Raw genomic sequence first — 17,532 nt, forward strand, 5'->3', positions numbered from 1 at the left:
ACCACAAGGCTGCCATGACTTTAACTACTATTACATACTTTTTTTAAACATAATAGATATATATTATCGACGTTATTGTTATTGACATAAGAGTGTATAATGTGACGGTGACGTTAACGCATCTATAGCATCTTGGTACATATATTTATATACGTCTAACACTGGCACAAAATAATTCATCAATATAAATTAACTTATTTATCACACTATTGTCAACTTAAACAATCATTTCAAATTCAAACTCATCAACCTTATTCCAAGTCAATAAAGTCGTTTTCATATTTTTATAACCGCAAATAAAATGTTTATTTATATCAACCCTCCGGATGTGCGCAAACGTAACGACAATTATTCGAAAATAGAACAATCGCGCGCAGGATGCATTATCGTTTATCGGGAATTTAAATTTAGAACTTCCATTAGCATTGTTTTCGGTGTGCTTTCAGGGTAGTCCTAAGAAAGATTTATTAGGACTTTTTAAAAATGGTATTTTATTTTCTCCACTACACATTCAAGGTGTTATTTATTAAACTTAAAACCTCCGAAACCCTAACTGTTATATTTTTTAAGTGACTTTACACATATTCTTAAATAATCTCTCAATTAATGTACTTATTTCAAAAAATAATTCTATGTTTTGCTAAGTCACAACGTTGCTTCTTGATTTCTAATTCTATAGGTACTTACTCGTAATTTATATAACTATTATGAGTATTTCTCAAAAACTTGTCCCGTCATGAAATTCAAAAGAAAACTTTTCGTCAAGAAGTAACACTAAGGACGAGATCATAAAACATAAACTGCAAAAAACATCCAAAATTTCTTGACGTCAGGAAAACGTCACGAAATCTTGTGTGTAAAAAATGGTATTTTTGTAACTACATCGAAACTTTCTACTGGATCCAACAATAATGATTATCTGACTTATCACCACAAGATTTTTTATATTTAAAACACAATAATTGGCCAACTTTTTAAAAAAATAGTCATATTTGTCAGTTTTCTTCGCCGTTTTGTGAAGAAAATTATTATGGTAATAAATTATGGTAATAAATTAGGTATCTAAATAGTATGCAATCACGCAAAAACATTTTATTGCAGTAGCATTCATAACTCTAAGGCTGCACACGGCAAAAGAGATCTAAAATAACCCTCCTTTGGGCAGTAGGGTAAAAAACGCTACCTGGTTTAAAGCAAAATGTACAAAGATTTGGCTGTATTTTTATTTAGATGATATATTTTACATCCATTAAGAAGCCATAAAACTAATTCGCCCGTGGGTGGGAGCAAACACTGATAAGAAGGTCGTAAATCTCCCTGCGGTCCTGATAACAAGATCATTGCTATCTCGACTTTAATTTACTTGTGAAAACTATTAACCGAGTCCATATTTTTAAGCGTAATAAGTTTTATGTCAAAATTTTCATTTTTAATACAATCTTTTTTGCCGACTGTACTTTTTTTTTACTGTACTTGTATTGTCTTACTCGTACTACATTCCCGTACCAAATTTCAAGTCGATGCCATTAACCATGCAGGAGTTCCTCTCCTGCAGAGATTATCCTGGCTGGACCACCAGGATGCCACTACCAGATTATTGTAATGTCACCAAATTTACATAAGTATGCCAAATTTCATGTCAATTCGACTAGTAGAAGTGGGTCAAATACAACTTGCAAGATTTGACCCGCACATACATACATTATACATACATGCTGACATATAGCAAGTTAATTAAAAGCTTGTAAAAAGCAATACCAATCTTACTTCTTACTAATATAAGGCCGTGTTCAAACTAAACTGACTGTCAGCCGCCGACGTTACGCAGTTTATTGTATTTCCATACATATTCACTTTTTCGTTCACATCTAACCGTCAATACGTTGTTTATTACGTTAATACGTTATCACAGTGAGCCTGCTCACATTCGGCAGCTTACAGTCAGTTTGGTTTGAACACGGCCTTATAAAAGCGAAAGTTTGTATGGATGGATATGTGTTTGGATGTTTGTTACTCTTTCACGCAAAAACTACTAAACGGAGTTGCATGAAATTTAGCATACATGTAATGTATACCCTGTATTAACATATAGGCTACTTTTTATCCCAGAATAATGCATGGTTCTTGTGGGATCAAAAAAGTTTTAAACTACATATTAATTCGCGAGCGAAGTCGCGGACAAAAGCTACTTAGAAATAAATACAGTAAGTAGTAGACATTAGTATAAGTATAAATATATTGTACTAATGGTAAGTAGGGAACATCGAATAAATCTCTCGCGGTTCCGCAGTACAAAATAAAACTATAATTCACCGCGAAAACAGGAAACACTCAGCTTTGTATCCTACACGCATATATCCTTTCGGCTGAAATACGTAAACTACGTATCCATGGAATATATTACAATTATATATAAAGGCTGCCCTTAAAATGGATTATTCGCAATTGTTCCTTCGCCAGTACTACTTTTGTAGAACTGCAGCCATTTTTATTTTACTTGCAATACGAGTATTCGTATCTATGTAAGAGTGAAAAATGTACATAAGGCATCGTCCTAATAGAACGCGAACGTTCGTATCGTTCATACGAATAAAATTCGCGCGAACCTACGATGAGCTAAAGGGTATACTTATGCAAATCTGTGACAATATAATAATCTCGAAAATACAAACTGAGACATGGATGACCACTGCTGGACCAGCAGTGGTGTAGGGGTTATAGCACGCAGCACGGATTGCTGAGGACCTAGGTTCGATTCCCAGTGTTGGTCTCTTTTTCTGGTTTTTCTGTGCATCCATGTCTCAGTTTGTATTTTCGATATGGTTTCACGGGATACCCGTAAAAGTAACAAATTTGGAGTTGAAATAAAAAATACAAAAAAAGGCTCCAAAAAACCAATCATAATATAATAATCTGGTAGTGACATCCTGGTAGTCCGGCCAGGATCGTCTCCACAGGACGGAACTTCTCAATGATTAATTTATCGACTTGAAATTTGGTACGGAAATCATGTTTAGATATGACAATTCAAGTACAGTCAACAAAAAGTATAGTCAGCAATTACAGGAGACCAAAGAGCTGGCAGTTTCAGTTTAGCTGCTTGGAGAGAAAATCATGCTGGCATCTTCGGAACATGAGGAATCCATTAAATAATTTCATCATCATTCAGACGTCCACTGCTGAACAAAGGCCTCTCCCTTAGAACGCCACAATGGATGACAACTCGCAACTTGCATCCACCGGTTTCCCGCAACTCTTACGATGAATAAATTAAATAATTTGTTTTGGTTTTCATTTTTTTTATGCAGGTACTTTAGGTTTTGGGTGGTTTTTTTATACTATAATTTTTCAACGGCTCAAGAGAAAGGACCTTTGCCAAGCAGCGGGATACGCAACAAAATATTTAAAAAAGTCTCAAAATACACAATTTTGCACAAGTGTGCAAGAAAGCGTATATTCTTAACTAAAGGAATATAAATAAAAGTTAATTTAAATAATGGTTAATGAAGAACATGGTGTTGTGCGTAACTTCCGGTAATTCTATGGAAAAGTGAAATCACAGAATTTTAATTCAAACGTATAATTTAATGGATCATACGAAGCCGCGGGTATAGTCTAGTGCCGTAATAAAGGCGTTTTGATCGAAGAAGACCCTTTGTAAGGAAATATCTTAGGCATACGTGCCGGTCGATTCCTGGTGTAATAGACGCAAGGAGATAGCAAGGGAGCGCCCTTAATGTTCGGCTAGAGAATAATAATGCTGTCATCAAAGTCAAAGTCAAAGTCAAAATATCTTTATTCAATTTAGGCTATAACAAGCACTTATGAATGTCAAAAAAATCTACCACCGGTTCGGAAAAACCTCTGCTGAGAAGAATCCGGCAAGAAACTCAATGAGGTATATATATTTTTTTAAAACAGATTTACAATATTATTAAATGATATGTATACATCACAAGTATTTAACACAATTTTATTTTTAACACAGTAGGTTCGCTATTTGAAGGATCGCTAATGCGGATCGGAATTATTTCCAAATATCCCTGTCCATGATATAATCATTAACTTTATAATACGCCTTTGATATTAATGTCTTCTTGACAATAGATCTGAATTTTGTATCAGTTTCATTTATAATATTTTTTGGAATTTGGGAAGGGGTGTAAGGGGCCATTTTATATCTTTCGGACCCCAAGTCAACCTCACCTGCTCGCGGTGCACCCTGCCAAATAACGAACGAAGCTCTGGCGAACCACCCACCAACCCGCACTGGACCAGCGTGGTGGGCTTAACTTATGGTCCAACCCCTCTTTCTTATGAAATGTACAATTCCCCGTCTCGGCCCCCAGTGCCCGGCCGCTCCAGTGACCCTGGCCATGACGGAGGTCGGACCAGTCCTGGAGCACGGGGTGCGAAGAATCCCCGGGCGAAATCGATCCGCCGTCAAACGACCACAGCTAGCAGTATGGACACCGATACATTGAATATTTTGACCTATAATGTGCGTACCCTTATGAGGGAAGAACGTCTAATGGAACTGGAGTATGCCTTATCCAGTGTAAAATGGGACATAGTGGGCCTTTCGGAGGTGCGTAGGGAGGGTGAAGAAACAGTAGACAGAGAATCAAATGTGTTCTACCACATAGGTACAGCTGGCGGTCTGAACGGAGTTGGCTTCCTCGTAGCAAAAAAGTGGAAAGAACACATTGTAGAGTTTAAAGGATACTCGGATAGAATCGCGGTATTAATATTTCGTATATCTGAAACACGATTATTAACTTTGATTCAAGCATATGCGCCAACTTCTTCACACAGCGACGACGAGGTGGAAGAATTTTATGAGCTCCTAAATAAAGCATGTGAGGAAAACCGAGGAACGTGGAATATGGTACTTGGAGATTTTAACGCCAAAATCGGGACTAGAGGTGAATTGGATAACAACCAAATACTGGGGCCGTATGGGATGGGCAACCGGAACGAGCGAGGTACCAGCCTCATTCAATTTGCCTTTGGTCAATGCATGAGCATCAGTAATTCCTTCTACCTCAAAAAACAGCAACGGCGCTGGACTTGGATTTCGCCAGATGGGAGAACGAAAAACGAAATCGATTACGTTCTCTCATCTGACAGAGACATAGTAAAGGACGTCTCAATTATAAACAAAATGTCATATAGTTCTGACCATAGACCGGTCCGAGCTAGACTCGTATTCAATTTCAAAATTCATAGACAGAAAATATTTAAAAATAAAATAAAAATGTTGGATAAGAACATTTTAGTCAGCAACATTGTACAATTTAATTTGGAACTGAAGAATTCTTTTGCCCTTCTTGCCACCGATGGGGATAATTTACCAAATACTCAAGATCAGTACGATCATATTGTAAGGAGTATTACAAGTGCCAGCAAGAAAATAGTACAGACCAAGCGCAAAACCCAAAAACTATCTGACAGATCATTACAACTAATAGAACTTAGGGACTCATTTAGGAAGGATAATAGCTTGTATAGGGATATTGACAGGAAGGTGAAGCGTAGTATAAGGAAAGATATTCGAAATTTCAATACGAAACTAGTGGAGGTGGCAATAAATAAACAGACGTCATTGAGAGTTGCTCGGCAAGGTATCACAAAAGAAAAACCTTGGATAACCGCACTAAGAGATGAGAAAGGCGTAAAACATTCCAACAGAGAAAAAGTCACACAGATTGCCTCAAACTTTTACAAATTGTTGTACTGCGATCCATCCCGTAATACTGATAATACCAATTTCCACTGTTCTGAAAACATCCCTCCAATAACGGAACACGAGATCAGTAATGCCTTAAAAAGCATGCCATACCAACGGAGCCCTGGAGGTGATGGGATTACAACAGAAGCTTTGCGAATAGGTAAAGAGGCTTTGTTGCCGCATATTTCAAATCTATTTAACTCCATACTACAGACTGGCTCAATTCCCCAAACACTTTGTCATTCTAATATCATCTTGTTGCACAAAAAGGGTGACAAGACAGATATTAACAATCACAGGCCAATTAGTTTGGTGTCTCACTTATACAAACTCTTTACTAAGATTCTGCAAAACCGTATCTCTCCACAACTAGACCAGCACCAACCTCCTGAACAGGCTGGCTTTCGACCCTCGTTCTCCACGACTGACCATCTACATGCTCTAAATCAAGTGATGGAAAAGGCCAATGAGTTCAATATGCCACTTTATCTGGCATTCGTTGACTACAGCAAGGCTTTTGACAGTGTCAAGCATTGTGCTATACTGTCCGCACTGCGCAGTCAACAGATAGATTCAACCTATGTGGAGCTCATTGGCCTAATCTATCGCAATAGCACAGCCAGCATACAACTTCATAATCCCGGCCCTTCGTTTACGGTGGAAAAAGGAGTAAAACAGGGTGACCCACTTTCCCCCAAACTGTTTACCAGTTGCCTCGAAGAAGTGTTCAGAGCGTTGGCGAACTCTTGGCAAAGCAAGGGAATCGATGTCGGAAGCAAAAAGTTGACAAATCTTCGTTTTGCTGATGACATCGTTCTCTTTTCAACATCAGCGAGCGAACTACAAAAAATGCTTCAAGAACTAAGCACAGCAAGCCTTGAAGTTGGACTTACGATGAATCGGTCAAAGACTAAGTTGATGACGAATAGCATCAAACGTAGGGTAATGGTAGATGAGCATGTGATTCACTATGTCAACGAGTATACTTATTTGGGCCAGATAGTCTCCTTCGAAAACAGACAAGGCAAAGAAGTCGACAAACGTATTGAAAATGCCTGGAGGAGCTACTGGTCCATGAAAGCACTAATGAAGGGTAAACTTCCACTAGCCTTAAAACGCAAGCTCGTTGACATGTGCATCCTGCCCATCCTAACCTACGGTGCTCAGACCTGGTCTTTGACTGAGGCCCAGAAGTCCAAACTCAAGGTTTGCCAACGGGCTATGGAGCGCAGTATCCTAGGTGTTCGAAGAGCCGATAGAATAAGGAACACTGAACTGCGCTCAAAAACCCGAATTGTTGATGTGGGGACGAAAACCGCCAAACTCAAGTGGGACTGGGCAGGACATGTCTGCCGGATGCATACGGATCGTTGGGCTAAAATCACCACTGATTGGGTTCCAAGCGACGGGCACCGGAGCAGAGGTAGGCCTAAAAGAAGGTGGCGGGACGATTTGGAGCGATTCCAGCCGGACTGGCAACATTTTGCCGAGGCCAGAGACGAGTGGAAGGAGAAAGGGGAGGCCTTTGCCCAGCAGTGGGACACTATATAGGCTATAATAAAAAAAAAAAAATATATTATAAAAAACGTATGCAATTTCCCAGAAAAGATCATCATCATCATATCAGCCCTAGGACGTCCACTGTTGGACATGTGGTAGAGCATCACTGTAATCACTTGCTGGCTGCAGTACGAATGGGCCATCTCGACCGGGTTCATTTCATTTTATTCATTTCATTCATTTATTGCATATCACATTACAAACATAGATGGAATTATAAATAGGCAGGTATACATGTGACGCCCTGTTAGGACACAGCAATATTAGAGGCCAATTAAGTATTTCATTTTATAAATTGTTTTACATAAAATAAATCTATGGTTACAAATATCTGATATAAAGTTAGTACCACACTCCCACAGAATACCGCCGTGAAATACACTGAGCGGCAAATTTGGCTCCACGCCTCTGATCCATATGTCGGCGGCCGATCGTAAAATCCGCCAGATCACGAAATTCCTAGGCATATCGTGAAACGCCGCCATTTCATGATATGCCTAAACGTTGGCCAGGCATATCACGATGTGCCTGAGAAATAATACGGCAGATCGATTAGAGCAACGCATTCGACGATATTCCTAGCTCTATACCGGGCACATCGTAAAATAGTTTATTTTTCGGCCACTGGTGGCGCTGTGTATGCAATGGCGGCCGTGACCAGCTGACCGGTCGTGTTTGTTTAGCGCGTGACAAATGTCGGCGTCGCAACAAAATGATCCTTAAACCGAAACTAGTTATTGAATTCAAAATAGAAGTGCAAAAGAAGCTTTTGAACATCAGCTCCGTTCTTTTTATGTGAATCAAACGGATTCTGTGCACAATATGAAAAAACCATGGACGTCTGCCCGTATTTTAGAGGTTAGTATTTTGTTGATAAATAAAGTATTCACTAGTTGTTATTTATTTATATAGAAAAAATTAGGTACGACGAGCGAAGCGAGGAGTGGTTAGTATTAATTGTGATCACGACGCACGAGCCGAGCGAGCGAAGCGAGCGTGCCGCGGCAGCGGCCGGCGAAGTGCCAGAACCGATATGGCGGCGTTTCATGATATTCCTAGGAATTTCATGATCTGCCTAAACTGGCCAAATCATGAAATGGCGGCGCTTCATGATATGCCTAGGAATTTCATGATCTGCCTAAACGTCACTAGGCAAATCGCTAAACGGTGAGTTTTGAACGATATGGCGGATGTCCCTTAGCCAATTCATGAAATGGCGGCATTTCACGATATGCCTCGGAATTTCGTGATCTGACGGATTTTAAGATCGGCCGCCGACACATAGAAAACTATTAGCCAGATATAACATTGAAGCATTCGTACTCTAAGGTTGATGTCGAGTTGCTTGTTACAGAGTGTAACTTTTTAGGGTTCCGGAGCCAAAATGGCAAAAACGGAACACTTATATTTTCGCCATGTCTGTCTGACTGTCTGTCCGTCCGCGGCTTGCTCAGGGACTATCAATGCTAGAAAGCTGTAATTTTGCATAGTTATATATGTAAACTATGCGATAAAATGGTACAATAAAAAATTCAAAAAACATTTTTTTAGCGTACCTCGCATAGACGTAAAGCGGGGGTGATTTCTTTTTTTCTTATCCAACCCTATAGTGTGGAGTATCGTTGGATAGGTCTTTTAAAACCATTAGGGGTTTCCTAAGACGATTTTTGATTCAGTGATTTGTTTTCGAAATATGCAAAAGTTTAAACAAAAAGTCCCCCCCCCCCCTCTAAAATCTAAACCGGTGGGTGGAAAAATTTGAAAAAATTCAGAATGGTAGTATGTATATCAAACTTTCAAGGAAAACTATAACGGCTAAGTTTGCTTGAGAATTATTAGTAGTTTAAGAGTAAATAGCAGCCTAAGGTACCTATGCCTCATTGACCCATGCTCCCAGATATTTGTACTTCTGGACATGAATACAATTTGTTACATAAACGTAGGCATCGTAAGGTCGCTGAGCAAAGTAATTGTTCATAGTTCATACAAAGTAACGTTCATACAAAGTAAAGCCTGAATTAATAAATTACACTAATAATTATTTTCATAGTTTGTTTGTTTGTTTGTTTGTTAACTCTTCACGTCTAAACTGCTGAACCGATTTAGATGAAATTCGGTGTACAAATAGTTTGATTCCCGAGGAAGGACATAGGATAAGCGAATTCTACACGGACGGAGTCGCGGGCAACAGCTAGTAACAATATATCAGACTAATTTTGCCTTCATTATCACGCATGTAGTACCTATACCATAATTAACCTAATAATCACTAATTACACAGTTAATCAAATCGGTCCCAGGTGTGGACGCAATAAATATCGTGGACAGTGCGTTACTCTAATTAGGTGCCATCAATGGGTCCCGTCACTACTTTGAAAACCTCGTATATCAACCAGTGAGTAAACTGAACTGGATCCTAAGCTGGACTGCGTAAAGTTCTCATTAATGGTTTTGAGATACGAGCTCTTGGAAGGTGGTATGTTGAATTGTGGAGAGGGGGAGGAGTATGGCGCGTGCCATGTGGCAGTCGAGAAATAAATGATTATTGCATGACAGTTGAAATATTAATTGAGAAATGATAATAACTTCCCAATATATTGTAATTATCCACGGCAGAAAGCAGAAAAAAATATGTATTGTGTTTTTCTGAAAAACTTGTGAATTAATTTGGCAATGCTGCGTTTTGTCTATGTCTCAAAAGTTGTCCACTTATAAAAAAAACCTGGCGCTATTTCAACACAAAAAATAAGTAAAATTGTGTTTAAATATATAGAAAACCTTGTAGTAAAGGTGATAAAATGTCAGATAATCTTTGTTGTTAGATGGATCCAATAGAACGTTTCGATGTAGTTACAAAATTAACGATTTTTTTCCTCACAAGATTTCGTGACGTTTTCCTGACGACAAGAAATTTTGGATGTTTTATGTTCTTAATTTGTGTTTTATGATCTCGTCCTTAGTGTTTATAATTTCTTGACAAACTGATTTCTTGTCAAATTCATGACGGACAACTTTTTGAGAAATATTATTTTACGTTCAGGGCGGAAAACCATAATTAGTAATTTAAAAAATACAAATAAAATAGATAAATTTCAAGCAACTCATTTATCGTTTCACACCGCGTTGCTGGAGTCCAGAGTTCGTAGATAGATGGCAATAGAGTGTACTCTCCTCTTACGCCCTTTAGTTGACTTTTAGGACGCCTGCGGAAAGAAAGAGATGGGTCCTTCTTGCCATCTATCTCACGGAGAACGACTCGATTATAGTCGGCTGCCAATGAATTTCTGATCGACTTAACTCCTTGTCCTTGTAGAGATGTAGCTTCACTGTGCATCCTCTACCTCATGTACCATCAGCCAAATATGTGGTGTAACACCCTAAAGTTGATAATCGTTTGCTTGTCATAAAACAATAATGCCAATAGACGTGTCTGTCAATTAAGTACACACACATACACATACACATTTCACACACACACACACATACATCACACATATTCATTTGATAGGAACTTGTTTAAAAATTGATAGACAGCTTATTTGGCTGATGGTAAATCGGAGTGCTCCGAGGAGTTGCTCGGGTTGATCCCTGCCGCGTCCTTCCGCCAACGCCCTACGCGACAACACTTCCATCCTCACCATTTAGATGGTTGGCAGTCCTCTACTGTGCGTTTTTAGGGTTCCGGAGCCAAAATGGCAAAAACGGAACCCTTATAGTTTCGCCATGTCTGTCTGTCTGTCCGTCCGTCCGCGGCTTTGCTCAGGGACTATCAATGCTAGAAAGCTGTAATTTTGCACGGATATATATGTAAACTATGCCGACAAAATGGTACAATAAAAAACTAAAAAAATTTTTTTTAGCGTACCTCCCATAGACGTAAAGTGGGGGTGTTTTTTTTTCTCATCCCACCCTATAGTGTGGAGTATCGTTATATTCAGGATGGTAGTAAGTATATCAAACTTTCAAGGAACACTATAACGGTTAAGTTTGCTTGAGAATTATTAGTAGTTTTACTCTTAAATAGCAGCCTAAGGTATAAAATATACCTAAACTTGGAAGATTCCGTATAAAATACGAAATCCTTAAGAAAATATTACTTATTTTTTTCGTAATGGCTACGGAACCCTATTTTGGGCGTGTCCGACACGCTCATGGCCGGTTTTTATCTTACTTTTTCATACTAATATTATAAACGCGAAAGTTTGTATGAATGGATCTTTGTTACTTGATCTTTCACGCAAAAACGACTGAACGGATTTGCTTGAAATTTGGCATACACTCGTACCCTGGATTAACATAATTATAGGTTACTTTTTATCCCCAAAATAGTACATACTACTAACTGCGCGAGTGAAGTCGCGGGCAAAAGCCAGTTTAAAAATAAGGAAGGACTCCACTCCATACTATTCTAAAAGGCCCGGTGCAGAATGTACAGTATTTCAAACCTATCCAAATTTCTTATGCAGTAGTTGTGGGTATTATGTTCATTTCGAACTCGTATTTAAAGATCTTCAAAGTTAAAGCTGGAAGTTCACATTGTTCGGCGGAGAGTTGAACACTCAAAAGGCGAAGGAACCTCGAGTAGGGAGAGGTTACAGTGACGTACGGATCCGGGTAGTAATTTTGTAAATCACACTTATATTTATCAACAAGAAGAATGGTGGATTATTTTGAGGTGGTACTCTTTAGATTTCAGAGAGTGGAATACCTATATTATGAAGGTTTGGATGTTTGATTTGGAAGAAATTAGCTCAAGCTTGTTATGTGCCTGTTGTTGTTGTGTGTTCAGTTGTCAGCCGGCTAAGTGGATGAGCTCAACGTTTACGAAGATTAGACTGTATCTACAATACAACACAAATTACAATGACTCTTTATTGTGTACACCACAATATAGTAAGCATTACACACAGAGGTAGGTACATAAAATATTTTCAAGGTAACCAATAGGCGGCCTTGTTGCTTCAGAGCAATCTCTCCCAGGCAACTTTAACAATAGAAACAAGTAAGGAATAGATTTTAGCAGGTGGTGCAATGCAATAACAAAATACATAAAACTAACCAAACCATACATTAAATACATTCACAAGAATAACTACCTAAGTGCTCCCGCTCCGTCTCGTTCTATCCCCTCACCCATAGTGCAAGAGGCTGAAGCTTTGTTCCACGCTGCGTGCTCTTTGACGCCCAGTACATTGTTCTTTTAGCTCCTCACTAGCGGTATTAGTGATGTAACCCTGGTGCATCAAAGGACGCACCAGGACGGGTTTCCTTTGTAAAACTAGCTAACTCAGTGATAGCGTTGAACGTTAAGTTTTAAACTTATCGCTTCATACTTCCGACGTGATTCCATCCATTCTTCTAGCCTAGGCTTTCGCATAATCGATGATTTTTTCGTCAAGTCAAAAAGTCAAAAGTCAAAACTATTTGCCAGAATACATTACAGGAAGGTCTTACATTGTATGTATTAATTAGTTCTTAGAATATATTAGATAATTTAACAAAATGACATGTAATAATGATATTACCAATAAAAGAGTATGAGTATGAGTATGAGTATATTTTTGTTTCAGTCTATTCAGCCTGCATGCAGGCGTGCAAATATTTTGTTGAGAGGCGATTAATTATTTTATTACAATTACAAATTTCCTATGTCAAATACCAAATTAAAATAGATCAAAAATCATAAATATAATCAAAATAAATAAGTTCATTAGTTCAATAATAATTTCCAAATACTACAAAACAATTATGTAATTTTTTCTACAAATAACTATAAAAACAAAACGGTATAAAAACATCTGTCGAGAAGCCAACTCTTCAACTTATTCTTAAAACTATTTCCCCAATGTTTGCATGGTCGAATGATCCTATGGTATGTTTTTTCCCGTTGAAACTGAAAACATTTATAATTTTATTTGTTCACGATTGAAGTTTTATACTATAATACTTTTTTTATGGTTTATGGTTTTGCTTCTAAAATAAAATTATTAAATAAATTAACACTTTTGTCAACCCCAAAAACTGACATTATTTGCTCTTAAAGAAGTTCAATCATTTAAAACAATTAATTTTACATTATTTAGCTTATTTCTTATATCATGTACAAAGCAAAACATGCGATGTTAAAGCAAAATAAATCATTTTATTCTTCATTTCATTTTCATTAGCAACCACATAAATGTACACAAATATTTGACCATAAATGGTACAAAATTCGGGTTCGTTATTTGGATTCGTTAAAAATATTATTTACTTTTAAATTAATCCCTCACAGGTAAACAACACAAAACTATGATTTATTTGGGGCCTGGAAAAGGGTTAAAATTATAAATGCGAATGCTTGTAAGTCTTGTTAAGGGTTTGCAAGCTATGTGCATTAAATGAAACTATCCTTAACCGAGACAGAGGGTATATTATCAAAACGTAATTCTAGACTTAATTATAGTACTTAATATTAGACTTAAGATTAAAGTAGGGCGCCAGGAGGAGTTCGGTAATGATGAACCAGGATCCTGCCTATCCCAGCACTGCGGCTAGCTCCAGTCGAGCTTCAGAGTAATTGACCGTGGTTAGTCAATTTCCTCACAAGAAAGGGCGTTTCGTCAAGCTAAAATCGAGACATAAATTACAAGTTAAGCTAATGTTCATGTCCATAATAATATCTGACATTGTTTAAATTTGATGTTTCTATCTTGCTTGACGCTTGATTACATACTAGACTTACCCCTTTCTCTGCCTTGAAACACTCACTATGAATTAGCGTACTAAAGTGGTATTATTGCACTATGAGTCTGGTAAACATAAATTGCTGTAGTTTCAAATTGCTAAAAAATATGACAATAAATTGATGTCTTTTAATTACAAGACATCTTACTCTAATCCTTTCACTTTTCTTAGTCCGTGTTAATATCTCAAGGGTCACCGCACCGCGAGTCTATCTACCCGAAAAAAACCATCAAAGAGTGGATGTGTGTGTACCCTCGAAATTCTTAATTGCGGTATGTCAGACAAATGATAGACATAAACAAAGACTTTTTATTTCTCAATATGACAACAACTAAGTTGAACGTTTGACCATACGACAGTATTAATACCTTATCAATTACCCCCTCCGTCATAAAAAAAATAATATTTACTTGTCATAATATTATTTTTTTTTTTTTTCGTTATTCATGACAACGTTTTAGATCTTTTGCGTGCCAGACTCCAATATACTTTCCACGCATATTGTTCAATCTGTATACGTTGGTTGAAATTACTTGTGTAATTATCGCTTTTTTCAAATTTTGGTGCCAGCTTAGCCATGAATTTGCTAGATGCATTAGACAAATACTTTGTCCTCTTCCAAACGATATCACCTTCTTGGAAAGAACTTGGTCTTCTTCTGCGATTATAGTATTGTTTACTATGTTCGTGTGATTTCCTTAACTTTTCTTGCACTTCTTTGTAAATTTTATGCTTGAGTTCCTGATTGCTGATATAATTGGAAAGGTTTACTTCTGCTTTTCCGATTTTTTTTTGTTCTACTAACACATTCCTCTGATTTGGAACGGTAGTTTCCCGTCCAAAAAACAAATATGAAGGTGCCTTGCCATGCCCTGAAGTGCTCTGCTTTACCTGGTCCAATTCCTTAATCAACTGAAGCCCTACTTCTCCCAAAGATTCTTGTAGGATCTTTCTATCCTCCACAGTCAGTACTTCACTGTCTGCCGCATCGTCTTGACTCTCCAACGTTTCTAATAACGTTCTGCTCTGTTGCAACAATGCATCTCTTGTTTTGCCCTCCGATTCTGACGTTGGAATAACCAAGTTCAAGCGGTTCATGACATGGTAAAGCCGGGATACCAAACGCTTAAATAAATGCCTATCAGGTCTACCAGTTATTTCGGAAATATATGTGGATAACATGTTGAGCTTCGTTGAGCAAACGTTAAACTCTGCTGACATATTGGTGGTTGAAGTTTGAGGGTATTTCCGCACTTGCTCAGCCTCTCCCGATACCTCCCGAGCCAATAAATCTTTCAGTATATTTTTCATAATCGGTACACCGCTCTTAATATTAACACCACGACTCGAAAGTTCGAATTCAAGTTCATCTTTTAAAAGGTAATTCGGGTCCATTTTACAGGAAATAAAAGTTAATGTAACAAACAATCAAAACTAAATTATTAAATAACACGAGAAGTACCTAACAGCGCACAAATCACCGTTGAATATGTTGTTTTCACACAGACTGTACCGTCCTCAACCAATACCATTGATTGCGACCCAAGATACACAGTGAAGAGACAAAATGCGCGAAAAGCAATAAAAAAACAATAAAAAAAATTGAAATTGTGAGTTATCTAACTAAAATAACTTTTTTTTTTTTTTTTAAAACAAAGCAGTTACACATTTATGTTTTAAACTTACAATACCCTCAAATAAAAACCCTTAAACGAGAATACGCAAACCTGTTTCATGTAAGTTTTTTTTTTATTATTATTTATGAACACAAGAAAAAATCAAAAAGCTTTTGACACCTTAATTATTGGTTTTTACGTTGGGCGTCATTGTTAAGGGTTTGCAAGCTATGTGCATTAAATGAAACTATCCTTAACCGAGACAGAGGGTATATTATCAAAACGTAATTCTAGACTTAATTATAGTACTTAATATTAGACTTAAGATTAAAGTAGGGCGCCAGGAGGAGTTCGGTAATGATGAACCAGGATCCTGCCTATCCCAGCACTGCGGCTAGCTCCAGTCGAGCTTCAGAGTAATTGACCGTGGTTAGTCAATTTCCTCACAAGAAAGGGCGTTTCGTCAAGCTAAAATCGAGACATAAATTACAAGTTAAGCTAATGTTCATGTCCATAATAATATCTGACATTGTTTAAATTGATGTTTCTATCTTGCTTGACGCTTGATTACATACTAGACTTACCCCTTTCTCTGCCTTGAAACACTCACTATGAATTAGCGTACTAAAGTGGTATTATTGCACTATGAGTCTGGTAAACATAAATTGCTGTAGTTTCAAATTGCTAAAAAATATGACAATAAATTGATGTCTTTTAATTACAAGACATCTTACTCTAATCCTTTCACTTTTCTTAGTCCGTGTTAATATCTCAAGGGTCACCGCACCGCGAGTCTATCTACCCGAAAAAAACCATCAAAAGAGTGGATGTGTGTGTACCCTCGAAATTCTTAATTGCGGTATGTCAGACAAATGATAGACATAAACAAAGACTTTTTATTTCTCAATATGACAACAACTAAGTTGAACGTTTGACCATACGACAGTATTAATACCTTATCAGTCTGCTTGTTTGTTTGTAACCGTTTCATGTCTAAGCCGCTGAACTGATTTAGATGAAATTCGGTATACATGTAGATTGAATCCCGGGAAAATACATAGGAAAGTTTTTATCTCGGAAAATTGCGGGAATAGTTGGCGCGGGATAGCCATAAACGAATTATACGCGGACGTAGTTGCGGGAAATGGCTAGTTTGTTCTTAAAAACCTTGAAAATATTTTGTTATTTTTTACATGGGCTAGTAAAGTATGGCAAAATATGGTGGATGCATATCACAACTTTAAAGCTTTCCTGCAACGTTGCAATTTCACTGCCATCTTTGCATAATTATCTGCGTACTTTCTCGAATTTCTAAAGTTCCGCCCAATTTTTCCGCTAAAGAAAAACTTGAATGAAAATTAAACTTTCGCGTTTCATTTAAACTTTTTCATAAACGTGTTAAATTTTTTATTGGTGCTGTTAAAACTCTGCGCGGAAATATCACGATTGGCAGTTTAATATTAATGTTGGTTTTTGTAAAAACGTAATATTTAAAGTTAAATGGCAAAATCTGTAGGTATTTATTTGATATATTATATATTATATTACTGTATTAGTAAATTGTATGAGGTTTAAAAAAAATGCCTAAATAAATATATTATTATATTATATATTATATTATATATTATTTCGATAATTTACTCAATTATTATTAATTTTATTTATTATTTTTTGAACCGGGCGTTACTTTGGGGAGGTCCATACCAATAAATAAATAAATAATATAAATATCACGGGACAATTCACACCAATTGACCTAGTCCCAAAGTAAGCTTAGCAAAGCTTGTGTTATGAGTACTAAGCAACGGATAAATATAATTATATAGATATAGATACATACTTAAATACAATTAAACACCCAAGACCCGACAGCAAACATTCGTATTTGGGCCAATCAAC

The sequence above is a fragment of the Choristoneura fumiferana genome, chromosome 23 (assembly GCF_025370935.1).
Source record: "Choristoneura fumiferana chromosome 23, NRCan_CFum_1, whole genome shotgun sequence".
NCBI lineage: Eukaryota > Metazoa > Arthropoda > Insecta > Lepidoptera > Tortricidae > Choristoneura > Choristoneura fumiferana.